This window comes from Mirounga angustirostris, unplaced genomic scaffold, assembly GCF_029215605.1.
Source record: "Mirounga angustirostris isolate CCGP_5_RB_7025 unplaced genomic scaffold, mMirAng1.0.hap1 SCAF_2, whole genome shotgun sequence".
In the NCBI taxonomy this organism is placed as follows: Eukaryota; Metazoa; Chordata; class Mammalia; order Carnivora; family Phocidae; genus Mirounga; species Mirounga angustirostris.
Window position 1 is genome coordinate 165,474,358 of NW_026991710.1, and position 27,970 is coordinate 165,502,327.

The 27,970-nt window shown below is 37.2% G+C and overlaps 1 long non-coding RNA gene across 2 annotated transcripts in view; it reads right to left on the reverse strand.

Annotated features, from left to right (window-relative positions):
• Window positions 1-775: 775 nt before the first annotated feature.
• Window positions 776-27,970, reverse strand: part of LOC129045963 (uncharacterized) — a 65,617-nt gene continuing 38,422 nt past the window's right edge. The window contains exons 1-3 of one of the 2 annotated variants that reach the window (XR_008506490.2): window positions 12,377-13,224; window positions 3,625-3,714; window positions 776-3,067 (exon numbers count right to left, since the gene is read on the reverse strand). This is a non-coding gene — a long non-coding RNA (uncharacterized LOC129045963). Of the gene's footprint in view, window positions 3,068-3,624; window positions 3,715-12,376; window positions 13,225-27,970 lie in introns of those variants that run through there. The other variant, XR_010409679.1, reaches the window with a different exon arrangement.

Sequence of the window (27,970 nt, forward strand, 5' to 3'; positions counted from 1 at the left end):
AAAATAATGAACAGGGAAAATGGAGAAAATTATAAAGAATTAATTAAGGAATATTTCCAAGAACTGAAAGATCAGGGTCTACAAGATTAACTAATTGCTCAGATTACAGATTACTGATTGAAAAGAGGCCTATCTAGAGCTCATCATTATGAAGAGATAAGCCAAAGGGCATTGGAATTTTCAAAAGCAATACTGGAAACTAGAGGACAATAGAACACTGACTTGAAAATTCTGAAGGATATAGTTTCACTCTAGAATTGTATATCTAGCCCACATAACAATCAAACATAAACATGGAATAATACACATTTTTTTGGCATTTAAGTTCAAAAAAAAAAAAACAGAAAAGAAAAGAAACAAGGAAGGAAAGAAAGAAAAGAGGGAGGGAAGGAGAAAAGATAAGAAGGGAAATAAACTTCTCTGTATTTTTTTCCTCAGGAGTTTGCTAGAGGATGTGCTCCACCAGAATGATAAATGTTTGATAAATTAGTGGTTCTCTCTTTCTCTATTTTTTTTTTTTTGATTGAAGAGCTATTTGCCCAGATGAAAAAAAGTATTTGCATAGACAAATTGGTTTCCAGGAATTTCCAGAAGTAAACAGTGACATTATTTATTAGGGTTTGCTTTGTTTTGTTTTGCATTATCTTCCTGGACAAAGTTATTTGGACAGATAGGGGTCTCCATTCTTAGTCTTGGTAATTAAGCTGGATGGACATAGATTGCCTCAATATTTCCTCCCTCCCTCCCCTCTCCCATCCTCTGTCCCTTACTCTCTTCCTTCTCTCCTTTCTTTTTGTCTTTCTCCCCTTTTTCCTTTATTTCTTTAGACTGCCGTCCTAGAGCCCTCCTTCCTCTTTCTCCTGTCTAGTTGACAGGTCTCTGAGCTTGCAGTGTGGTGGACATTCTGGGGCTTCTTTTTGTTATTGTCTGGTATTGGATCCTAATGTTTCCTGGGGCTTCCTTTTACATAATTCTGGTGGAGCACATCCTCTAGCAAATTCCTGAGGAAAAAATGCATAGAAGTTTCATTTCTTTCTTATCTTTTCTCTTTCTCTCTTTCCCTCCTTCCTTCCTTCTTTCTTTCTTTCCTTCCTTCCTCCCTTGTTTCTTTTCTTTTTTTTCTGTTTTGAGAACTCAAATGTCAAGACTCACTCCAAAAACATTGTCTCCCTGTTCTGACCTATTTTTTCACTAACATCACCTAATCTCAGTAAATTCCCAATCTTAAACCATTTGAGCTGAAATTCCAAAGCCCTAGAAATATTCTCCCCTAAGTTTTCTTGCCTAAAATATCATTGTGACACTGCCAATGTAGTGTTCTTCCTTATGGTGGTGTTCTTACAGCAGATTTAGTAAACATCCTTGCTTGATTAACAGGTTACTGTGGTGTAGTGTGTATATGGGGGGGAGGAGTGTGTGGAGTCAAGCTGGCTAAAGAAAAAAATAGCTAGGTTATCTGACACATTTTATCACATAGAAATAATTTTGAGAGAACATTAGAGATGTGTTGGAAGAAATCTTGTAATATGTTATATATATAGTCTATTATATATGATACATGATAAATAGTGGAAAATGTTGGAGAATTATTCACTCCCCAAAAGGTAATAAAAATATAAGAAACAAAGCATAATCATAATGCATTGGTTGAGTTAGTAGTAAATAACATTTTAGGGTCGTAAGTTAAAAACTGAATTGAGATTTAGCTGGAAATTGTGGTATAAATGTTAGGATAAGAGGAGCAAGATTGAGAGAAAGATGGAATAAAAATGCTAAATCTTCCTCTACTATAATAGGAAATTGATAAAAGAAGAAAGAGGAAACAGCACACATTAAAAGGTAAATACCACCACCATCACCACCACCAACAACAAAAGCTGAAAGATTTGGAAACATTGCCAAATCGATCAGGGTCCCTTCCTTAGAACAGTGTTTGAGCCTCCTAGTTGGCACTGTGGGGGTGACACTGTGATGGAGAAATCAGAGGTGGCAAGTATAAAAGAGCCTCTCTTTGTCTGTCTGTCTCTCTCTCTGCACAGAGAGATGTCTGGAAATATGTTCTCATGTATTGGCAGTAGTTATTTCCCAGGATTTTTTTTTTTACATTCTTCTTAACATTTTTTCATAGATAAAATTTTGATAATGAACATATATATATATATATATACACACACATATTTTGATAAAAGTAATAACTCATTTTCTGATTAAAAAAACCTTTGAATCAAATTTCAGTAATAGCAGCAGAAAAGGAAACCACCACACATAAACTAAATACAGCTTTGGTTAGAAGTCGTTCAGTCACTGGGCCACACAGAAGTTGAGGACAAGCTGAGGAAGGAAGGCTTGCTGCTGGAGCAGGAAGTAGAGTGAATGGGTTTGGTGAAGAGGTAGTCTCCGCAGCGACTTCTTACAGTAACACAGCACATTTATAGTCAGATGATCTAGCGTGTAGCAGCTAGAACTGTGCCTCTTTCACTGCTGTACTGCAGGAATCATAAATAGTTATGACTGATACCATCGCACAGGAGGCTTCATCAAAATGTTAAGTTGTCTAAAGAAAAGCTGGTAAAATCTTCAGGATCCCGAGAATCTCTTTAGTTCTACTCGAATACTGGAATATGGGCAACCAGATAGAACTATTATAATAACTTCATAAAATTCTTGCAGCCTTCATCATCCTTTTTCTTTTTAATATTTATATGTTGCTCTCCCCCACATTCAGTAATTACATGTATCGCTACAAGTTGAGATCAAACTCTAGAGCCTCTGCAGAATTTTTGATGCTCCCTTTATGAGACTCTGGAGCCTCTTTAGAAGAAACAAATTAAAAAGCGTCAGTTTGGATGGTCACAGGCAGCTACTACCAATGAAATACCTTATTATTTTCGACTGGCACTTAATATGATCAATGAAACATTTCCATGAGATTTATTCTACACAGGATCTTGGGAAATTCAGCCTCCCAACAGATCGTCCTTTGCTGGCTGCCAACAGAATATTCGATTATTTACCTTGTCTGTGTGATTCATTGGGTTTGAAGATGGGGAACATCAAAATGATTCTCCTGGGCATGGAAAGAAGGCAGATAGAGAAAATGCCCGGCTTGAGGATGTTTAAGATAGTCTTTCTCCCTTAATCATCAATCACAGTGTATCTTTTCCCTACCCCCCCCCTTTTTTTCCATACATGTACAGGCACAGAGCTAGGATTATGGGGTCATGAGTTAAGTCTTCTGCTCACCACCTTTCCCTCTTCAGTATCGCTTGTCTTCTTAGGGATCATTACTTCACTGAATGCTGTGGAGTATTGACATATGTTTACAGCATTACTGCTAGTACCATGCTCCTCTCCTTATTTCATGGACCTGAGGATTCTACTGTGATGAATTTTTCACTGATGAAAACATATCAACTTATGATAAGCCTAAATCCTTCTGCACTTAAGCATTAATGGCAAAAAAGCAAGTCTTTATTCAGGTGATTTAGGCTGGCACATTCTGACATGGAAATCAGAACTCTCCTCAGAACACTCTGGTACATTTATGTATTTTGTAAGGGCTATTAAAATTATCTAGGGGTTTTTCCAGGGAAATGGTGTACTTTATTAGTTAAGAATACATACTTTGGTATCAGACTTCTTGAGGTTGGATCTGCCAGTTACCAGCAGTGTGACCTTGGACAAGTTAGGTAATCTCTGTCTCAGGTTTTTTATCTGTAGAATAAGAATATTATAAAAATGTTTATATCAGAGTTTTGCTGCAAGGATTCAATAAGACAACATATGTAGTTTTGGCCAAATCTTGCCACATTTAAATGTCAGTGATGATGATGAAGAAATCCTAATGCTCATTCAGCACTGGTTTGTTTTAGCTGATGATCTCCACCATGCTTCTTCCCATTTCTACCAATAATTGAGGAATTGGGCTAAAGTTTTGTTTCAAATATATGTTATATATACATATGTATGTATGTCATACAAATATATGTATGATACTTGTTATATCAAACAAGGTACTTAGCCAGATATACTTAGCCATGTGTGGACTGAAGTCCACAGAACATATTTTATTTTATTTTATTTTATAAGATTTTATAAGATTTTATTTATTTGACAGAGAGAGACACAGCGAGAGAGGGAACACAAGCAGGGGGAGTAGGAGAGGGAGAAGCAGGCTTCCCCCTTAGCAGAGAGCCCGGTGTGGGGCTCAATTCCTGGACCCTGGGACCATGACCTGAGCTGAAGGCAGACGCTTAATGACTGAGCCACCCAGGGGCGCCTGAAGTCCACAGAACATATTTTAAAGTGAGGCATATAGTGTACTGATTAAGAACATAAGCTCTTCAGGGTACCTGGGTGGCTCAGTCGGTTAAGCGCCTGCCTTCGGCTCAGGTCATGATCCCAGGGTCCTGGGATCGAGTTCTGCATTGAGCTCCCTGCTCAGTGGGGAGCCTGCTTCTCCCTCTCCTCCCTGCTCACATACTCTCCCACTATCTCTGTCGCTACCTCTCTCTCACAGAAATAAATAAAAATCTTAAAAAAAAAAACAAAAAGACATAAACTCTTCAGAAGTCAACCCCAAGATTCAAATCTTTGTCTCACCATTTGCTGTCTGTGAACTTGGGGCAAGTTACTTAATCACTCTATGCCCCACTTTCCCTAAAAATAGAATGGAGAAAATAATAGTATATTCCTCACAGGATATACCTAAGCTCCATAAATTTTATTTATAAAAACTTTGAAGCTTATTATTTGAAGCTGGAAACTTCCTGTAAAGTTTGAGGTACATACACAGTCTAAATTTTGGAAACTTCCCATATTAAACCCCTCTGGGATTGATAAACTTCACTTTTTTTTTGGTTAAGCATTTACTTATTAACTACTATGTCCTGGGTACTGTGATAGGGATGGTGATAGGATGAATAAAGCATGGCCAGTCCACTTAGCAATCCCCAGTCTAGTTATGTGACAAAGCAAAGGAAAGCTGGGGAAATCGGGATGTAGTTTTGCCTCTGCATGTCCTTGAGACTGTTACTTCAACCATATTTGTTGCAGATGTGGATCTCATTATGAGATCTAATCTTCAGTTTACCCTTTCCAATATTTCAAATACTCCATCTCTATTGGTTCTATAAGATTTGAGGCTGATACTGTTATTTCATTTCCTTCCTCCCTCATTTTTCCCCTTCCTTCCTCCCTCCCTCTCTCCCTCCCTTCATTCTTTCTTTCCTTCATTCCTTCTTTCTATACTTCCTTTTTTTAAAAATGAAAATATCTCCAAAAGAGTTTTATAAAAGCTATTAGGAATTCCAACCTAGTATAATTTAGGTTAATCAGAGTTTCACCACTGCTGGGAAAAAAAAACAGATGCTTGAGGGAATCAGAATTTTTCTAGAAGCAAGAAAGGGGAGAAAGATGTAACCCGGAGGCTGAAGCCAAGCTCTTGAAAGTTTGATTTGGACAACTGGTCCTAACTGGGATGTCTAGAGGCCAGGATAATGACTCAGAGTTGCTGAAGGAGAGAGAAATGGCAGGGGGTAGAAGAAAAGTGAAGTGTTGCTAGAAGGACTCAGAATTATGTTTTTCCATGTCCGTCATGTCCATTATGTGTTTTTTTTTTTTTTATTTTAACATTAGAAAAACAAAGTGTGGAAGCTGGAAAGGAAAGAGATTTTAATTGTCAGCTCTGTTGTATAATGTAATTACATTCAGATTATACAACAGAGCTGGCAGTTAAGCCAATTATAATTGGATTATAATTCCATATAATCTAGAATGTAATTCAACACCTGTGTGTTGAGCATTTATTATATGCAAAGCATTATATTATGTGTGGAGGATATAGAGTTACAAGGGCGGGAGAATGTGTCTTAAAAGATGCACTTCTGAGTTTCTTCAATCTTTAGCAGTTTGGTGTAGTGTCGGAGTTCTTAACCTTTTCTTTCCTCCTCAACATCACTGAGGGATAAAACATACCATTCTCAGCAACAGTAATTCAATTAAAACAGTGACTCTCAGTGGGGAATTTGGAGCAAGAAGTTCTGGAAGTAAGCCATTTATACTTGAAGCTTGGTGGCGGGGGGGTGTAATCTGGTATGTGTGGGATTTGCGGAGTTTGGTAAAGGGCCCTCATGATTCTGATGTTTTTACTTATGGGTAAGGATCATGAGGTGATCTTCTCTCCTTTCTTATTTCCTTTATGAGGATTACAGTATATGAAAGAAACCAGGTCTCATAAACCCCAAACACCAAATCCCCACACACGTGGACCTTCCCCAGGGTTCCATACAATTCATCTGCCCTCCATCCCAAAATTTGTAAGTAGTCAAACAGGAAATAGACAAGCACAATCTTTACAAATCACTGAATCAAGGTTTGTGCTCTTTGATCAAAATCTTTTCTCTTACTAAGCTATTCTTTTTTTGTAAAAGTCATCAGGGAATCCAGTTTATTACTCTTTTTAAATTCTAAACTCTCTATTTCATCACTCCCATCTTTCTTTTTCCGTTATTTTATTTTTTTTAACTTTAATTCCAGTAGATTTAACATGCAGTGTTATGTTAGTTTCTGGTGTACAATATAGTGATTCAACAACTCCATGCACCACTTGGTGCTCATCATGACAAGCACACTCCTCAATCCCTATCACCTATTTAACTCATCCCCCTGTCCAACTCCCCTCTATTAACTATCAGTTCTCTGTAGTTAAGAGTTTGTTTCTTGGTTTGTCTCTCTCTTTCTTTTTTCCCCCTTTACTTATTGGTTTTGTTTCTCAAATTTAACATATGAGTGAAGTCCTATGGTATTTGTCTTTCTCTGACTGACTTTGCTTAGCATTATACTCTCTAGCTCCATCCATGTCATTGCAAATGGCAAGATTCCATTCTTTTTATGACTGAATAATATTTCGTTGTGTGTGTCTGTGTGTGTATATATATAAAAAACATCTTCTTTATCCATTCCTCTATTAGTGGACATTTGGCTGCTTCTATATTTTGGCTATTGTATATAATGCTGTTATAAACATAGGGGTACATGTATCCCTTTGAATTAGTGTTTTTGTGATTTTTGGGTAAATTTACCCAGAAATGTGATTGCTGGATTGTAAGGTAGTTCTATTTTTAACTTTTTGAGGAAACTCCATACTGTTTTCCACAGTGGCTATCCCAGTGTACATTCCCACCAACAGTGTAGGAGTGTTCCTTTTTCTCCACATCCTCCCCAATACCTGTTGTTTCTCATGTTTTTGATTTTAGCCATCCTGACAGGTGTGAGGTGATATCTCATAGTAGTTTTGATTTGCATTTCCCTGATGATGAGTGATGTTGAGCATTTTTTTTTTGTTTGTTGGCCATCTGGATGTTCTTTAAAGAAATATCTGTTCATGTCTTCTGCCTATTTTTAATTGGATTATTCATTTTTTAGCTGTTGGGTTTTATAAGTCCTTTATATATTTTGGATACTAACCCTTTATCAGGTATGTCATTTGCAAATATCTTCTCCCATTCTGTAGGTTGCCTTTTAGTTTTGTTGATTATTTTCTTCACTGTTCAGAAGCTTTTTTATTTTGGTGTAGTCCCAATAGTTTATTTTTCCTTTTGTTTCCCTTGCCTCAGGAGACCTATCCAGAAAAACATTATGGCCAATGTCAGAGACATTACTGCTTGTGCTTTCCTTCTAGGATTTTTTATGGCTTCAGGTCTTACATTTAGGTCTTTAATCCCTTTTGAGTTTATTTTTGTGTATGGTATAAGACAGTGGTCCAGTTTCATTCTTTTGCATGTAGCTGACCATTTTTACCAGCACCATTTGTTGAAGAGACCATCCTTTTCCCATTGGATACTCATTCCTCCTTTGCCAAAGATTAATTGACCGTACAGTTGTGTGCTCATTTCTGGGTTTTCTAGTCTGTTCTATTCATCTATGTGTCTGTTTTTATGCCAGTGCCATACTGTTTAGATTACTACTGCTTTGTAATATAACTTCAACATTTACTTAGTTTAGGTTCCACAGCTCAAAGTTGTAATAACATTTTTGCCAATACCATCAATTCTCTTGCCTTCTTGTGAGTTTTGTCATTCCTATCTGGCAAAACCCCTGCTCAAGATGAACCCAACAATATTTTTTCTCTACTTTGCACCCAAGTGTGCAAATTATACTGGGTAAATTCACAAACCATGATTTATTAATCTTATTATAAAGTCATAACCAGCAACTTCAATAGAAAATCTGCAATGTCCGGGGCTGCTGGGTGGCTCAGTCGGTTAATAGCTGATTCTTGATTTTTGGCTCATGTCATAATCTCAAGGTCTGGAGATCAAGCCCTGCATCAGGCACTGCACTCAGCTCAGAGTCTATTTGATATTCTCTCTCTCCCTCTACCCTTCCCCCTGCTCACACACTCTTTTTTTCTCTCTCTCTAAATAAATAAATAAAATCTTCAAAAAAATAAAGAAAGAAAATCTGCAATGTAAGAACTCTTCAACATGAATTGGGTTTATTTGCTTTCCCTCATGAATTTGTTTTTCCAGTTTTATTGAGAAATAATTGATACCCATCATCATAAAACTTGAAGGCACACAGTATAATGGTTTGATTTACATATATTGTGAAGTGATTATCACAATAGGTTCAGCTAACATCCGTCTTCTCATATAGGAATGATAAAAAGAAAACAAAGAAGAAAAAATAAAGAAAAAATTTCTCCTTGTGATGAGAACTCTTAGGATTTATTCTCTGAACAACTTCCCTATATATCATACAGCAGTGTTAGCTACAGTCATGTTGCAATCAGTCTTCTTTGTCTTGACTTATGAGCAGAGACTATTGGCCACTCTATTGCCCACATTTTTCTTGAAACATTTTGTCTCCTTTGCCTCTGACAGCTCATGCTTTCTAACTATCTGCGGTCCTTCTCTATCCTTTCATAAGCTCATGCCAAAATACTTAATAATGAAGGTTTCCATTTTATTTGTTCACGTTCACACTATGTATTTTTCAGGCCATCCTGACTATGGCCATGGCTTCTGTTACCATTTATAACCTAATGACTCTTACGTTTACATCTCAGGTCAAAACCGCTCTTTTTATTTCCACATATGTCCAACTATTCACCTAGCGTCTCCATTCAAATGTCACAAAGAACATACCCAAAGGAGATCTTTCCTTTCAAGTCAAATTCCATTCAGAGTTCTCAGTCTCAGAGAATGGGGTCACCATTTATTTTCTTGCTCAAGATAGAAACTGTGCAGTCTCTTAACACTTTTTCTCCTTTTCTCTGTACCTCCACTATATCTGATCTAGCATCAAGTAATTTTAAGTGAATTGAGTCAACATTAAATTTCTTGTAGCAGTTTTTAACATCTCTATCTCCGTATCATACTCCATACATTCAAGCAATCATCAACTACTATGGATTTTAACCCATTACAGGTCTTTGAAAAATAATATTATCTGTAATTGGTCTTCTCAAGAGCCATCTGGCACCAATTAAATCCATCTTCTACATTTCAGATAGAATGATTTTTTTTTTGCCCTCAAATGTAATTATAATTATGCCATTCTTATGTGCATATCCAATTTACTTATGATAACAACAAAATACCTACCATGGCCTACAGGCTGTGCATGACTTGGCATATACTTTCCTCTTGAACCTGGCCTTATTGCACTTGCCCCTCTGCTCTCTCTACCTCAGTCACACCGACCTCTTATCAGTGTCTCTAGTGTGCCATTGTTTTTCTTCTTATTACATTTTCAACTCCATGATTTTAGGAAGCATATTTATTTTGCCTTCTATTACGTACTCAGTACAGAGTACAATGCCTTCAACATAGTAAAAGTTCAATATTAAACACTATCTACTATTTAATGTTATACTTGTGATATTTTTGCTTCCAGTCTACTACAAGTGCTACCAGTATCATCTCCTTGAAAAGATTAGTCACTTTTGAAGCATGGAAGGTTCAGTGCTGGGTGGGGATGAATTTGCTTCTTGTGTTTCTGAGATCTACCTCCCTCCTGCCACACAGAAAACTAGCCTTTGGGAAATTAATGCTACTGTCCAAGAAGGGACATGATCTTTTGTATTAAGAATCAAAAAGTGGATACTGTCAGGTGGATATCTGTTTCCCCCTACAAGACAATCAATAAATAGACCTCTATTTTTATTTCAAAGTATGTACTACATTTGAGATGTTCAGTGGAAGTGGAGTATTAGAGCCCTTTTCCATTTTAAGATTAGAAATACGTGAATATATTCATGGTAATATACCCCAGGATTAGAAAAGGAAAGAGTGGAGAGTTAAGTAATGGACAAAACTTGTGAGTTAATCAAGACAAGCGTCCCAGGTCCAGTACAGATGGGTGTGAAAAGAGATGGAACATTAAGAAAATCCAGCAAAGGAGCATTAAGGAAGTGAAGTCACCCTCCTCCTAAAGGCTTTGTTATCCTAGGAGCTGAGCTGGGGAGATTGTACTGTTAAGTGGTCCATCAGCGGAGGAAAAATAACACTTACACCAATACTGTATGTCAGGGATGACGCACTTGCTGTTATGGGTACAACAAAGAGTGTACCTGATGGATTCTTAAAAAGATACATCATCTTTGGAAATCTCTTCAAATGCTGTGTGGCTATGTCCCCTTATATCTTTGAAAAGGGCAGGCTTCATCCTACTGTTGCTGACGCTTTAGTAATTCTCCAAAGGGAATGCCATTGTCACACTCAATGAATCTAGAAAATGTCTGACTGCAGAAACCAAATTCTCCGGTTTATTAAGAATGTCTCAGAAGCCCTTTAAATGAGAAATTCCCAGAGATGCATTCATTCTCAAGCCCAGGGATTTGCTAACTTCTTTGTATCTCATTTTCAAACAGAGACGGGCTATGTGGCAGATTAAAGATGGCATCAAATTCTTCCCTTCAAGAGGTGAGTTCCACATGAGAGACTATGGACTCTGAAAAACAAACTGAGGGTTCTAGAGGGGAGGGAGGTGGGAGGATGGGTTAGCCTGGTGATGGGTATCAAAGAGGGCACGTTCTGCATGGAGCACTGGGTGTTATGCACAAACAATGAATCATGGAACACTACGTCAAAAACTAATGATGTAATGTATGGTGATTAACATAACATAATTAAAAAAAACTAAAAAAAAAAAAAAGAGGTGAGTTCCATTTTATCTCTCCTTCATCATGGGCTGGTCTGTGACTGCTTTGACTAATAAAGTCAGTGAAAGTGATACTAAACTCATTCTGGGCATAGCTTTTAAAAGCATTAGTCTTGCCCTCTGGAGACCTCTGATCTATGAAGTTAAGAAGTCTGACTACCCTGCAGGAGAGACCATATGGAGAAACCTTGAGACTTGATGGATAGAAAGACAGTGATTGAACAGAGCCCAGCCTTCTAGTCACTCGACAAAGGCACTGAGCATTGAATAATGCCATTGCCGAACCACCGTACCAGACAAGCCACCAGCTACCCTATGCCGTATGGTATATCCTAGCTGATCCCTGCCTGAAGTTTTAACATTAAGAAAATTGTTGTTGTTTTATGTCATTATGTTGGATGTAGTTTGTTACACAGCAATAGTTAAATGGGACTTTCTAGGAGGAAAGGTGAGGATAGGTGATCCAATTACCAAATATTCATGAAACTCACCTTTTACTTTCCCTCTGCCTCTGTCTTATCACTGAGAGATTTCTTCTTCTTATTATTTCTTATAAAGGGTGAATGTATCAGATTTTGAAGTTACAGGTTTTAGACACTCGTCACTGGAAGTGTCAGTTTTCTGGCATAGAATGTGGTTGCCATGACCTGAGATACCGGCCCTGCATCTAGCTGTGAGTGTGTGTGGTAGACTACATATATCTGCTGTAAATTTAAGACATATGATAGGTTAATTAAATAACATGCCAAATCATATTTATAAGTTATATGAGGACATCAATTTCTGGAATAACAGAGTGAAAACCTTGGTGACCTTACTCTCCCTCTAAAACAACAAAAATACAGGCAAAACAACTAAAACTAATCATTTAACAATACACTTGTCAATTCACTAACACCACAGAACAACCTGAAAATCATTTATCAAAGAGAAACTACTAAATTTCAGTTATGTTAGGGCAGGCAAGTCTGTGAAGGTTTAACTTGGGGCTATTGTTATTAGTGGTGTGATAGCCAAAAGCAGACAATGGAGAGATATGACCTACTTAGAGCTTCTTTAAAAACACCATCCCCACAATATTGCCAATATTTTATCCAAACTTGCAGCTCCCTGGGAAATCTCTATTCTCAGAGCATGGTGGCTATGTGATTTGATCCAGAGCTCAGCTCAGTGAAAGTGGGAAAGAGGAAGTCTACCCCCAGGTTCTTACCAAAACAAAGGCAAGTCCCAGCAACATCTCAGCTGCCTGAAGCTGTGATTTCAGTTGAGGCCAACAAGAGGCTGGCTGGAAATTTAAAAAGAAAATCCAACAGAACTAGAAAATCATAAGGAATTTTGAAAAGTTTCCACATATTTCTTGGAGACTAAACAGCTGTGAGAAAGCCCAGGAAAAATCTAGGAAAGAAGTCACTGGGCACTCCCTCTGACTGACTTGGAGGGTTTGAATAAACAGGAAGTGAAAGCTAAATCTGCCTTGTAAACTGTAGTTTGAAGGTTTGCATTCTCATATAGATCCATTTGGCAAAGGGTATAAATATAAAAGAAAGGCATTTAAGAAACTCTGACCAGTTATTGCCTGACCTTTAAATTATATTGATCCCAAGCATGATCCCTAAGAAGCCAGATTTAAAAATAAAAACAAGAACTTAAGAAAAAAAACAAAAGCTAGCAGAAGACTCAACTCAGGGGCCACACGTTGCAGAGAACACAGAATCTATAATTAGTCCAGGAAAGTTACTAAACAAATAAGCACCAATAAGAAAACAACAGCAACAACACCACACCAGCAACAGCAAACCTTGGGGACAGAGGAATCCGATACTAGAATTGAAATAACATATTACCTAAATGTCTAGTTTTCAACAAAAATCATGAGGAATGCAAGGAAACAAGAAAATATATCACATACACAGGAAAAGAATCAAACCAAACCAACCAAACAAACAAAAAAGAGAATGTCCTTGAAAGTACCCAGATTGTGGACTTAGTAAACAAAGTCTTTAAATCAGCAATTATAAATACAATGTGCTCAAATAACTGAAGGAAATTATGTCTAAAGAGTTAAAAGAAAACAAAAAAAAAAGTATGACAATGATGTCTGACCAAATAAAGAACATCGGTATAGGGACAAATTATTTTTTTTAAAAATAAAAACTCTGGAATTAAAAAGTACAATAACTGAAATAAATAATCACTGGAGGAGCTTAAGAACAGATTTGAGCTTGCAGAAGGATTAGTGAGCTTAAAGAAGCCAATAGATATTATCTAGACAGAGGAGCTGGAAGAAAAAAGAATAAATAAAAATAAACAGTGTCAGAGACTTGTTGGAAACTATTAAGTGTATCAATATATGTGTAATTGGAGCCCCAGAAAAGGGATAGAGAAAGAGGCAGAAAGATATTTGAATAAATAATGACCAAAAACTTCTCAGATTGATAAAAAAAATAATCAACACATTCAAGAAGCTCAGCAAACTCCAAGTAAAGTAAATCAGAGAGATCCATACCTAAACATATCATAGACATATCATGAAATCAAAGACAAAGAGAAAATGTTGAAAAGAGCAAGAAAAAAAAATGACACCACAGACAAGGGATCTTTACAAGGACTAGAATGATTTTTTTTTTTTTTTTTTTTTTTTAGAAACCATGGTGAGGGGCGCCTGGGTGGCTCAGTCAGTTAAGCATCTGACTTCAGCTCAGGTCATGAGATCAGGGTCCTGGGATTAAGCCCTACATCAGGCTCTCCACTCAGCAGGGAGTCTGTTTCTCTCTCTCCCTCTGCCCCTCTCCCTGCTCATACTCTCTCTCTCTTTCAAATAAATAAATAAAATCTTAAAAAAAAAAAAAAAAGAAACCATGGTGACCAGAAGACAGTGGGATGACATCGTCAAAGTATTGAAAGAAAACCACCATCAATCAAGATTTCTATAGGTAGCTAAATTCTTCAAAACTGAGTGAAAAATTACCACATTTTCAGAAAAATAAAAACAGAGAATTTATAACTTCCAGGCCTATCCCACAAAAAGAAAAAAATAGTAAAGGAAGTCCTTCAGAGTGAAATGAAAACACACTGAATGGTAACTCAAATCCACACAAAAATATAAAGAGCACCAAGGGAAGTAATATATAGGGATTATGAGCAACAATATAAACATATTTTACTTGTAACACTTTACTTGTCCAATCTATTTTTTTTTTAAGAATTTATTTATTTGACAGAGAGAGACACAGCGAGAGAGGGAACACAAGCAGGGGGAGTGGGAGAGGGAGAAGCAGGCTTCCCACTGAGCAGAGAGCCCAATGTGGGGCTTGATCCCAGAACCCTGGGACCATGACCTGAGCTGAAGGCAGACACTTAACGACTGAGCCACCCAGGCGCCCCTATCCAATCTATTTTAAAAGGCAACTGCATAAAGCAATAATTTTAAAATTGTTTATAGGCTTATAACGTAAAAATGTAATTTGGATGACAATAATTGTACAAAGGAGTGGGGAGGGACTGAAACATTGGAGCAAAGTATTATATACTACTAAAATTAAATTAATATTAATACTAACTGGATTGTTTTAAGTTAGAGTGCTTAGTGTAATCCCCAGGGCGATCACTCACTAAGAAAATACCTAAAAATACAATAAAAGTAAAACAAAGGAATGAAAAAAGGTACACTATAAAATATCAACTTAACAAAAAAGAAACCAGGGATTAAGGAATAAAGAAGACATAAAACATATAGAAAACATATAGCAAATGACAGACATAAATCCTCCCTTATCAGTAATTACATTAAATGAAAACATGTTCACCAATCAAATGTCTGAAATTGGCAGAATGGGAAAAAATAAGATCCAAATATAGGCAATCTAAAAAAACATGCTTTATATTAAAAGACACAAGTTAAAAGAAACAAGTTAGAAAAATATAATTTATGCAAAAGGTAGCCAAAAAAGAACTGGAGTGAGATACTAATATAAGAAAATAGATTCTAAGATAAAAATTGTTACTATAGGCAAAGAAGAATATTTGATATTGTCCAGGTCAATATATGAAGGAGATGATACTAAGCAGAAATGTATTTCAGCACAGAGCTCCAAAATACATGAAGAAAAATCTAATAGAATTGAAGAAAGAAATAGACATTAAAATACGATATCAGAGACTTCAACACCTACATGCAATAATGGAAAGAACAACCAGGAGAAAAGATCCTCTTTGAATAACAACTGCAATAACACTGTAAATCAATGGGAACTAAAAGACCTCTCTGGAAGACTCTACACAACAGTAGCAGAACATATATTCTTTTCAAGGCAAGACCATATGCTAGGTCATAAGACCAACCTGAGTAAATTTAAAAGGACTGAAATTATACAAAATGTGTTCTCCAACCACAGTGGAATTAAATTAGACATCAACAACAGAAGAAAATTTTGGAAATTCACAACTATGTGGAAATTAAATAACGCTCTTTTAAATAACCCAATGGGTTAATGAAAAAAACATAGGGAAGTTACAAAATAATTTGAGGAATGAAAATGAAAACACAACATACCAAAATTTACAGGAAGCAGATAACACAGTGCTTCGAGGGAAATTTATAGCTATAAACTCATATGTAAAAAAAAAAAGAAATCTCAAATTAATAACCTCATTTCCCAGGTTATGAAGTACAGAAAAAAGAGCAAACTGACTCGAAGCAAGCAGAAAGAAAGGAATAATAAGATTACAGTAGAAAGAAATAAAATAAAAGATAGAGAAAAAGCAATGAGATCAAAAGTTGTTTTTTTGAAAGGATCAAACAAAATTGATACACCTTTAGCTAGAGTCACGGAGAGAGAGAGACAGGGAGGGAAGGAGGGAGAAAGAAAACTCAAATTATTGCAATCAGGGATGAAAAAGAGACACCACTACTGATTGTACAGTAATAAAAGTTGTAATAGGAGAATACTATGAATAGTCATATGCCATTGTATTAGATAACTTCAATGAAATGGACAAATTTCTAGAAAGACAGAAACTAACAGAATTTACTCAAGAAGAAAAGATCATCTAAGAAGACCTACAACAGGCAACAAAATTGAAATAGTAATTTTAAAACTTCCAACAAAGAAAAGGCAGGCCTAGATGGCTTCACTGGTAAATTGTATCAAACATTTAAAGACAAATGATGACCAGTCTTTTACAAATGTTTCCAAAAAAAGTAGAAAAGGAAGTAACACTACCTAATCCATGTTGAGGCCAGTATTTTCCCAGTACCGAAACCAGACAAAGGTAACAACACAACAAAAAGAAAATCACAGACAAACATCCTTTTTGAATACAGATGCAACTGGGCGCTGCGCAGCGGGGCGGGGCGGAGCCGAGCGGTGCTAAGCGGTGCGGTAGGGTGCGGTGCGGTGAGGGGCGGGGCGGGGCGGGGCGGGGCGGAGCGTGCGCCCTGAAGTCTGCGCGTCGCCTCCGCGCCCGCTGCGCCCTGCTTGCAGCGGCCCCGGGGGCTGAGGGCGGGCGCGGTTCGGTCACTGCGCTCGGGCTCCGCTCTGCTCTCCGTGCCGAAATGCACAGACAAACATGAGTGGATAATAACAGAAAATGGTATTGGAACAGTGGGAATCAGCAATTTTGGACAGGAAGCTTTGGGAGATGTTGTTTACTGTAGTCAGCCTGAAGTTGGGACAAAACTGAACAAACAAGATGAGTTTGGTGCTTTGGAAAGTGTGAAAGCTGCTGGTGAACTCTATTCCCTATCAGAAGTAACTGAAATTAATGAAGCTCTTGCAGAAAATCCAGGACTTGTCAACAAATCTTGTTATGAAGATGGTTGGCTGATCAAGATAGCACTCAGTAATCCTTCAGAACTGGATGAATTAATGAGTGAAGAAGCATATGAGAAATACATAAAATCTATTGAGTGAAAATGGAACCCCTAAATAAACCAGTATGAAACAACTTAATCTAGCATAGTTGTTTCAGATTAGTGGTACACAGAGGATTTAAAATAGCAACTATTAGCAATACCAGTGGAGAAAGAAACTACTTGTAACAATGCTAATGGAAGAAAATACCCCTTAACTTCATAATGATTGCAGAAAAACACAACATGCATCTGTTTTGCAACACCCTCTGATTTTTATGCTCCAGTTATAATATTCAGAATCCTGAAATTATCTTTGGTTAAAAACTAGCTATAAAAATTATGTAATTCAAGGATGACATTGTTACCTTAAGCCTTAAGCTTACATCTATCCCTGGATGGGGGTCAAAATGCTTAAATAATCTTTCCATTGGAAATAACTGGCAGTAGAGAAAGGTTTGTTAGTTGTAATGTGTCAGATAAAGAACAACACTACCTTAATTTTGCAATATACTGCACTTGTTGGTGCTATTTTTATACAATGAAGCAACAGCCTTGCAGGAAGATAGTTTAATAATAAAGCATTGAACTTCTTCGTTATTCATGTTTTTTGTTTTACTCTTAATATTTCATGTAGTGACTCTGCTAGTATTTGTGAAAATGCTAATTTTAACTTACGGAAAGTTATTTTTTTAAAAGGAAATTTAAGCCGTAACAATGAAAGTTTCCAAGAAAATGTTTCCTTTTAGTCACAAATCTGGTTTTTCTTAAAGTCCTAATTGCCTGGTAGCATTAAGTACCATTTTTGGTCATCTTTAATATAATCAAAAAGAAAGCACAAAAAAAAAAAAAAAAAAGGAAAGAAAAGAATAGCAAACCAAACACATCAACATATAAAAAGGATTATACACTATGACCAATTAAGATTTATCCCAGTAATGCAAGGTTGGTTAAACATCCCAAAACAATAAATTTAATACACCATATTAATAGAATAAAGAATTAAAACACATAATCACCTCAATAGATGGGGGAAAAAAGTCATTTGAGGTAATTCAGTGGCCTTTGGTGATAAAAACACTCAACAAACTAGGAATAGAAAGAACTCCTTCAACCTGATACACACTATGAAAAACCCACAGCTAGCATAATACATACTAGAGAAAGGCTGAATGCTTTCCTCATATGATCAGTGATAAGATGAGAATACCTGCTATTGCTACTTCTTTCCAATATTGTACAAGTGGTTGTAGTCATAAAAATTAGGCAAGAAGAAAAAATAATGGGCATCCACATTGGAAGAAATAAACTATTTCAATTTGCTATTTGTTTCAAAGGAAAAAATCTTGAAGAAGGTCAAAGTGGGAGGATTCAGTTTTTATCTCACTACAAAGCTACAGTTGTCAAGAGAGTATGGTACAGACTCGAAAATAGGTTGATGGAATAGAATTGAGAGTTTACAAATAAACCCTTTTATTTATGGTTGATTGATTTTAACAAGGGTTTCAAGACAATTCATTGGAGAAAATATTATTTTCAACAAATGTACTGGGAAAACTGTATATCCACATGCAAAAAAATGAAGCTGTATTTCTATCTCACACCATACACAAAAATTAACTCAAAATGGATCATAGACTGCAGTGCCTGGTGGCTCAGTTGGTTGAGGGTCCAACTCTTGATTTTGGCTCAGGTCATGATCTCAGAGTTGTGAGATCAAGTTCCGCATCCGGCTCCATGCTGGGTGTGGAGCCTGCTTAAGATTCTCTCTTCTTCTCCCTCATCAACTCCCCCACCTCCCTCTCAAAAAAAAAAATAGATTTAAATTAAAAAAAAAAAAAGATCATATGCCTAAATGTAAGAGCTAAAACGATAAGACTCCTAGTAGATAATATAGGAGTAAATTTTGTGGCTCTAGATTAGGAAATGGTTTATTAGATATAAAACCAAAAGCACAAATGACAAAACTTTTACTTCATACTTTTACTTAAAACTTTTGTGTGTCAAAGGATACCATCAAGAAAAGGAAAGGAGGGCGCCTGGGTGGCTCAGTTGGTTAAGCAACTGCCTTCAGCTCAGGTCATGATCCTGGAGTCCTGGGATCGAGTCCCACTTCGGGCTCCCTGCTCAGCGGGGAGTCTGCTTCTCCCCCTGACCCTCCCCACTCTCATGCTCTCTCTATCTCATTCTCTCTCTCAAATAAATAAATAAAATCTTTGGGAAAAAAAAGAAAAGGAAAGGAATCCATGGAATGGGAAAAAAATATTTGCAAATCATATACCTGATAAAGTCTTTGTATCCACAATATATAAAGAAGTCTTACAATTCAACAATAAAAAGACAAACCGATTTTAAAATGGACAAAGGATTTGAAAAGATACTCTCCCAAAGAATATTTATGTGTCTAATGAACACATGACAAAATGTTCATCATTAACCTTCAGGGAAATGCAAATCAAAAAAACCACAGTTACCACTTCATACCCACTAACATGGATACAATTTAAAAGTAATATCAAGTGCTGGTGAAGATGAAGAGAAAGCATTGCTGGTGGGAATGTGAAATGATGCAGCTACTTGAGAAAATAGTTGGTAGTTTCTCAAAATGTCAAACATGGAATTACCCTGTGACCCAGAAATTCTACTCCTATTTGCATACTCAAGAAAAGTCAAAACATATGCCTGTGCAAAACTTGTACACAAATGTTCCTAGCAGAATTATTTACAATGGCCCAAAGGTGGAAACAACCCAAATAATTGTTCATTAACTGATGAATGGATAAACAAATTATGGTATGCCCAAACAATGGAATATTATTCAGAAATTTAAAAAATGATGAACCACTAATGCATGCAATGACGTGGGTGAACCTTGAAAACATCATGCTGAGTGATAAGAGCCAGCCACAAAGGCCACATGTATGATTTTATTTATGTGTGAAATGTCCAGAATAACGAAATCCATAGTGACAGAAAGTAGGTTAGTGGGTGCTTAGGGCTGGGGGGAAGTGGGGGTGGGAATCAGGGAATGATTGCTATGTATATGGGGCTTCTTTTCAGCTTGTTGAAAATGTCCTAAACATAGATTGTGGCGATGGTTGCGCAACCCTGTGAATATATTAAATGCACGGACTACATTTTCAATAGGTGAATTTCACTATATGTGAAATAATTTTCAATAGGGCTCTAAAAAAATAACTGTATGAAAAAGATTAACTAAACCTCTGAGTAATGTTACTAGAATTCTTGAACTGATTAGTGAACTATAACTGGTATTTTCTTGAAAAACTCACGTATGTCCATGGCAATATGTAAACATCCAATTGTATATCCAATTGCTTATCAAGATTGTCATATTTTTCCTGCAACTGAAATTGGCACCAAAAAAATGCCCTTAATTTTTTTTCCCCAAAAGTAATAATTTCTTTCCACTTTGGCTTGTGTACTGAGCATATTTCTTCCCCTCTATGTTTGCAATTTTTCTCTTCAACATTAATTGCTCCTGGTTTTACTCAAGCTTTCAGCTTCCTTTTAAATGGGGTAACTGGGGTGATGGACATTAAGGAGGGCACATGATGTAATGAGCACTGGGTGTTACATAAGACTGATGAATCACTGACCTCTACCTCTGAAACCAATAATACATTATATGTTAATTTTTTTAAATATAGAAAAATAAACAAACAAACAAACAAATTGTCCAGTTCCCACTATCTTCTTCTCAGACCCGTTAGCTTCAGTAGGATCCTTTCAGCAGTGGCAAACTAAACTAGTTAAAAAACCTTAAACCCTTCAAGTTTTAATCCTTGATTTGATAATCTGTTCTAACAGAGTTTTTTTTTTAATTCCCCCCTGGCAGTTATTATTTCATAGACCCATTTCTATAGTTTCATTGATATATGAATGACGGGAATCAAAATTACAATAAATGGTGATAGAGGTGTTTCAGAATATGGAAAAGGTACATTTTTAAAAGATCTTGAAGCTTTTTGCCCCATTCTCTTCTTTTTGCTATGTGTAAGCAGGAAGTATGGATTTCCTAATATCTATAGGAACTATGACCAGAGCCCAAATCACTCGCCTGGATAAGAACTTTATTAAACTGAAGGTGTTTTCCTTTTGATAGCATCAAAATGAATAAGTCACTAGATTTACAAAAATTAAAGAAATCCTAATGGGGCATCATAAAAAGCCACATGACTATAAGTTGGAATTGATTTTCCATGAATTGAGCATGTTTCTAAATGGTCATGGATGGATGCAACTCTTCCATTTTATATTGGATTACTTCAGAAACAACAAGCCCAGAATCTGATTTACTTTGAAAGATGACAAAATTATATCCCTCTGCTGATTCTCTAGGTGTTAGAAGTAGATGAAGAGATTTTTTTTTCCCGTTTTCCACCAGTCCTCCTAAGTTAATTTGACAAATGGCTTTTACAACAAGACAACATGCAATTGGAATTGCATCAAGAATAATGAAAGTGTCAGACAAATGGCAAAGCATAATTGGGGTAGCTTGTTTGCTTTTCCTTGAAATTGTAATATGTTTGGCAAACCAAGATGTTGTGTCTGCTATGAAAACATCACTAGAGCAATTCTCTGATAGTACTAGCTAGTTGATACTAATTAATGACAATAGGAAGAATATTGCAAGCAAAATTTCTTAGTAGCATATAGGGGGACAAAACTGTATGAACAAGGCTAAAATCAATGTTTTTATTTCTCTTGATAAGAAAGTGAGATTTGACTTGAGAATGTCTTAAAAACAATTGAAAACATAAGGCTTCTGCTTAGTTCCATAGCAATTGACTATGTGACCTTAAGCAAGTTAATTTCAATCATTTTTTACACATATTCTTTCAATAATTTTATTTTTGTCTTGTGTGCCAGGCCTTTTTCCAAATCGTTGTTACAGAGAATTTCTTAAGACATTCAACACCTGGTTATAGGAGCTGAAAGGTTTGAGGGGTTTTTCAAAGTTGCTATAATGGTACTAACACATTAAAAAGAGAGACACAAAAATTGAATAGCTTAAAGGAAAAATCATACCAGTTTATTTCTCTCTCCTGCACAAGTCTTAATGAGACCTGTCTAGGTCAATGGGGACCTGGGTTCCTTACAGTCTATCAGGGACATGTTTCAAGTCACCATGTCCCTCTGTCATTGTTGCTGTCTACTCAGCAGAAGCTGGTCACTGTTACAGGAAGACAGTGGTCAATGGCCAATGACCAGAGATGGTCAGCGACCAAGAATGGAGACACCACTGCTATTCCAATGGCAAGATCATAGTCATATAACCAGGCCCAAAAGCAAGGGAGTCTGGAAAATTTAGTCTAGCTTGTCAACCATAATGTCCAAGAAAAATAGGAGACCAGATTTTAGTGGCAACCAGCTATCTCTGAGAAAGAAAATTCAGAAAGTGCACTAATTGCCATATTTCTCATCTATAAAATAAAATATTATATTTAAATTCATTTGATTTAAGTCTTTGAAAGGAAGTCTCTTTGGTACAAGGCAATCTCCAATGCACTCACTTTGCATAAAAACACAGACCTTCGGGCGCCTGGGTGGCTCAGTTGGTTAAGCGACTGCCTTCGGCTCAGGTCATGATCCTGGAGTCCCGGGATCGAGTCCCGCATCGGGCTCCCTGCTCAGCAAGGAGTCTGCTTCTCCCTCTGGCCCTCCCCCCTCTCATGTGCTCTCTCTCTCTCATTCTCTCTCTCAAATAAATAAATAAAATCTTAAAAAAAAAAAACACAGACCTTTAAAATAAAAAGATTGCAAGTTTAGAAGAGCAATACAAACACACTGAAAATGTGATGCTCTACAAATTTTAAAGCAAAAAATAATTAAGCTGTGGACCAAGAGATGCCCTCTGTGGCCAATTACTTTTTTTTTCTAATTATGATTGTCAACAGCCTCCAACAAATAGCTTGAGTTAAATTCACAACATTCTAGGCACATTAGCTATCATAAAATGTTCTTTCTTGGGAAATTTAAAATATTTAACCTTTGCTTGGTTAAGCAAAGTGTGGCTGTACCTTGAATAGCCCCAACCCTATAAAGTTGCTAAGGTTTGGGGTCATCTTAATGATCTTTTAAATTATCTCTATGTCCCTTTTCTTTCAAAGAGATTTTAGATGTAGGAGTAGTAGGAGTATAGTGGTTAGATCGGTTATTATTATTATTATCGTTAATAATAATAAATTTTAAAAATTATCAAGCAGAACACATCAGAGTCATCTAGGGAATATTAAAAACATATACACTTGGTTCTATACACAGATATACTGGTTCAAAAGTTCTCTGGAGGCCCCAAGGCCTGCATTTCTTAGAAATTTATAAGCCTGGTTGAGAATTGCTATTATTATGACCTCAGGAATAAGAAAGAGTAAAGGATTACTTTTTCCCAAGTCTGAGATGTTCTAAGTGCCTTCAAAGACTTGAAGAGAATTGGACACAGACCATTAGAAGTGAGGGTTGGAGAGAGGGAAAATGGGGCAGAGAACATCTGTCACAGGCAGGTTTAGTCTCTGTTGGAGGCCCCTCCCCACTCATGTCAGCACATGGTACCCTTCCCCTTGGCTCCAAGTGTCTGGGTTTTTTTATTGTTATGTTAATCACCATACATTACATCATTAGTTTTTGATGTAGTGTTCCATGATTCATTGTTTGCGTATAACACCCAGTGCTCCATGCAGCACATGCCCCCTTTAATACCCATCACCAGGCTAACCCATCCTCCCACCTCCCTCCCCTCTAGAACACTCAGTTTTTCAGAGTCCATCGTCTCTCATGGTTCATCTCCCCCTCCAATTTCCCAAGTGTCTGTTTTGAATCAGGTTTGGAAAATGTCTTTTCCTGAGAATCCTTTTTACATGTTGGACTGTTTCAGGGAGCATGAAACTGTTTCCCTGAAGAAAATCCCAAAGCTTCCTAGGGAAGATTTACTAACTTGGAGCAGATCTGACACCTTATTGCTGAGTTCAGTGCTACAGAAAATTGGCAAGGTGCAATAAAGAACAAAAACCCTTTCTAATGCATCTCTTTGAGCTCTTTCAGAAGGTAGTACAGGAAAGAGTTCTTCCCATCTTTCAGAACTTGTCAGTGTCACCTGATAAACAAGTAATGGCGTCAGGGGAATAGAAGGTTTATCCATGTCTCTCCCCAGAGCTCACAAGGCTATATGATTTCAACTTACCATGTGCTTTCATTTTGAATATTAATCACTCATGATAGGAGAACATTTCATTCTTGAACCTGATTAATTAACCTTATTTTGTAGACCCCTCTTAGAAAGAGGTGATGGTACAGAGCAAGGTGGTGTAGTGGCTAAAAGAATTGAGAAGAATGGGGTCAGAAGGTCAGAATTCAGCTTTGCACTCTCTCATTGCCCACCACTCCCCACTCCCCTTTGCTCCCTGCTGGTTATCTTCCCTCCCCTTTCCCTCTTCCTCTAGGCTCTTTCAGAACATCTGTATCCTAGCCACTTTTTTCACTGGACTGTGTTGGTACTTAATACCAGTGGGATCATTTCTATCCAAACAGACTGTTTAGCAAGACTTGCCTACAGTGTTCAGTTGTTTGAGTGGGGACAGTGCTTAATTTGCTTTTGAAAAAACCTGGCCTACTGTGAATGATAATCACCATATTTATTCATATAATTTCACCCTTTAGTTTACTACTGAAAGGGAAGATTTTATAGTTTCAATAGTGATGAATATAAATGTAATACTGTTGCCCACATGGGAAAAGCCTACCTATGTTTCAAGATTTAGCTAAATGTCTGTTACTTATCTTCCCTTAAAGATTCACTCTCTACTGTCAGAGGAAGTTGGGGTTCTCCCCCACCACTTCTGTGATATTTTGGCATTCTTTTATTATATAACTATACTTATTTGCATGCCCGTCATCTACTCTAGACCAAGTCATACCCAATTTTCTAAATTCAACTACAGGCCTGGTTTGAAATTTTTTGGACTAATTAAATGAATAACAAATGAATATACATAAAGAGGTTTTTTTTTTTTTTTTTTTTTTTTTTGGCAGGAGGGAAAAAGGAACAGTCAAAGTGTAACAACTAGAGGCTAATTTTTTCTTTTTTCCCCTTAAACTTGATTTAATTAAGTATGGTTATCAACCTAGTTTTCTAAACTTCAGGGCTAAGGGATACTAATAAATATATTCCCTATTCCATCTCTTGGGGCTAGGAGAAACAAATAAAATATCGTGGATAAAGAAAGTAAAACTATTCGAAGCAGAATAATTTAAGAAAACTAATAGTAGCATTCTATGTGTTCAATATATTGCACTTTTTAATCCATTGCTTGATTTGAGTTTTGACAACAACCTTCTGAGGAAAGTAAATTAAGTATTATCTCATGCTATAAAGCAGGGGGTAGGGGTACTAAGGAACTCATGCTGGTTACACAGCAAATAGTAGAACCAGAGGTAATTTAATTTCAGATTCCTAGTGTAGTGTTCATCTCACTACATCTCATCATGGATACCAAGTGTGAGGTCTTGGTTGGCATACTTAATGGAGAATAAAAGCATCTCCCCTCTTTTCAATCCAGAATTTGCTTTTTTTTTTTTTTTTTTATTGTGATGTGTGTGTATGTGTTTTAAGTGATCTGGATTTCAACTACACATTTGGGGGTTCTAGTCAGTTCACAAGTTTGTAGACAGGATCATGGGCCAGGTGAAGAGATTTATGTATTCTCAATTTTCCCTTAAAGTCCAAAAGACAGAAGGGACGTAGGTGGCTCAGTTGGTTAAGCACCAGACTCTTGATTTCAGCTCAGGTCATGATCTCACAGGTTGTGAGATCGAGCCATGCTCCCTGCTGAGTGAGGGGCCTGCTTGAGATTTTCTCTCTCCCTCTGCCCACCCCCCATTGCTTGCACTTTTTCTCTCTCTTTCTAATAAAAAAAAAAAGGTCCAAAAGACAGAAAGAGAACAGAATAACTCTTTTTTTTAGAGAGAGAGATTTTATTTATTTATTTCTTTGACAGAGAGAGAGCACAAGCAGGGGAAGAGGCAGACAGAGGGAGAGGGAGGAGCAGGCTCCCCACTGAGCTGGGGCTCATCCCAGGACCCTGGGATCATGACCTGAGCCAAAGGCAGACGCTTAACTGACTGAGCCACCCAGGCGTCCCTTTTTCTTTTTTTTCTTTCCTTCTTTATTATTATTTTTTAAACAGTCATCAGCTTATCATTCATGTAGTCCCAGAGCAGCCTCACCCAGGCATCTGGGACTGATAAGGCTGGTGCTTCTGTCAGTTTTTACAAAGTAACTTAAATCTAAAAATGCAATTGATGATGACACAGGTTTCAAAGCTGTCTTTTAACATTTGGAAGTTTCACGCAATTGTCTGTTGCATTGCCTGAGATAGATTATACAGTTGGGGCCCTTCCCTTCTCTCATGGACATCTTTGTGGTGTCTTATTAAGATAAATACCAAGAATAGCCTTGAAGGGGAAAATCAACAGAGGAGGTGACATGGGAGGGCAGAGCCTTGCTGGGGAACCGTAGAAGAGGTGAGAGTCTCTTGTAAAGCCCTCTGTTTCAGCTCTGTTCGTGTTCCTTTGATGACTCAGAGTGTCTGTACGTGTGGTTATACTGGTAGTGAGGCTACGAGAGGAGAGGGCAGCATATAAATACCAATTGTCATCAGCACATGCTTATCCTCTGACCTCAGGCCTCCTTATGTTACAGCAATTCCAGTGACTTAGAAGCTCACTCTGATTTACCAGTTCATTGAGATGGGTCCGTGTTGAGGGGAACCTGAGCTCTCGACTGGGTTTTCAAACAAAAGTACAGGTTTCCTGACGTGATTCACAAAGCTCAGAACAACTGTATTGTCAGCTAGCTTTTATTCCATAACTTTCTGGTCATTACAGGAAATAGCTTACAAAACAGGAAATCTGTTCATGTTCCAGGTGATTTCCCAGACTTATTGGCCATGAAATGTCACCTTCTCAGGTGAGAGAACAGAATTTATCACAATTAAAGAAAGCATTGACATCTGGCTTTAAGTGGTTCAAGAGTTCCTTTTAACGTGAGATTGCTACTCTATTTGTTACAGTGCACGTGTGCATGGAAAATTTATTATGACTGTACGCGTTATGTGTTCTTCAAGAATGATCATGTAATTTTTATTGCTTTCAGAAATGTCTGCTGCAAGAAAACTTTCTTGTCTTTGAGAAACTAATGAACCATGTTTATGATCTACAAATGTGTACTGAGTAGTAAAGTAATACACATTGACCTGCTGGGGCACTCGTTTTCCACCTTGCTCTATATTACTACACAAAGTGAGCAAAACAAATCAGGATAATTATGGGGGTGGGCTGATGCTTCCGAGTCTAATTTTCTCCAACTAGTTGAAAAGGTGTGAAGGCCTTAATATCTAGTTAGACCAGATTAGAAATGTATGGCAATTTAAATCCTTACACAGCCTTCTGAATCTAGGATTGTTACATCAATCTAGGAAACTTTTTTTTTAACATTTCATTTATTTATTTGAGAGAGAGAGAGCGCGCGTGTGCATGTGTGAGGTGGGGGGGGCAAAGGGAGAATGAAAAGCAGACTCCCCACTGAGCAGGGAGCCCAATGTGGGGCTCGATCCCAGGACCCTGGGATCATGACCTGAGCCAAAGGCAGACGCTTAACTGACTGAGTCCCCCAGGCGCCCCAATTCTAGGAAAATTTTATAGCAAATATTGTTGCCCTCTCTAGTCCATCAGCTGTAGAATGTGGTTAATTGTGCTAGCTTCTGCTGATTTGGAAGTGCTAATGGCACTCCCTCTTTTCTTTTGCCTCTTTTGTATTTGTAAGCACGTTGACATAATAGTCAAGCAGGCAAACAGAAATGGACTAAGGTATCAGTTAACAATTATTTCCCAATAGTTTTCAAAGTACAGAGCTCCCTAGTAATGTTGAATTGG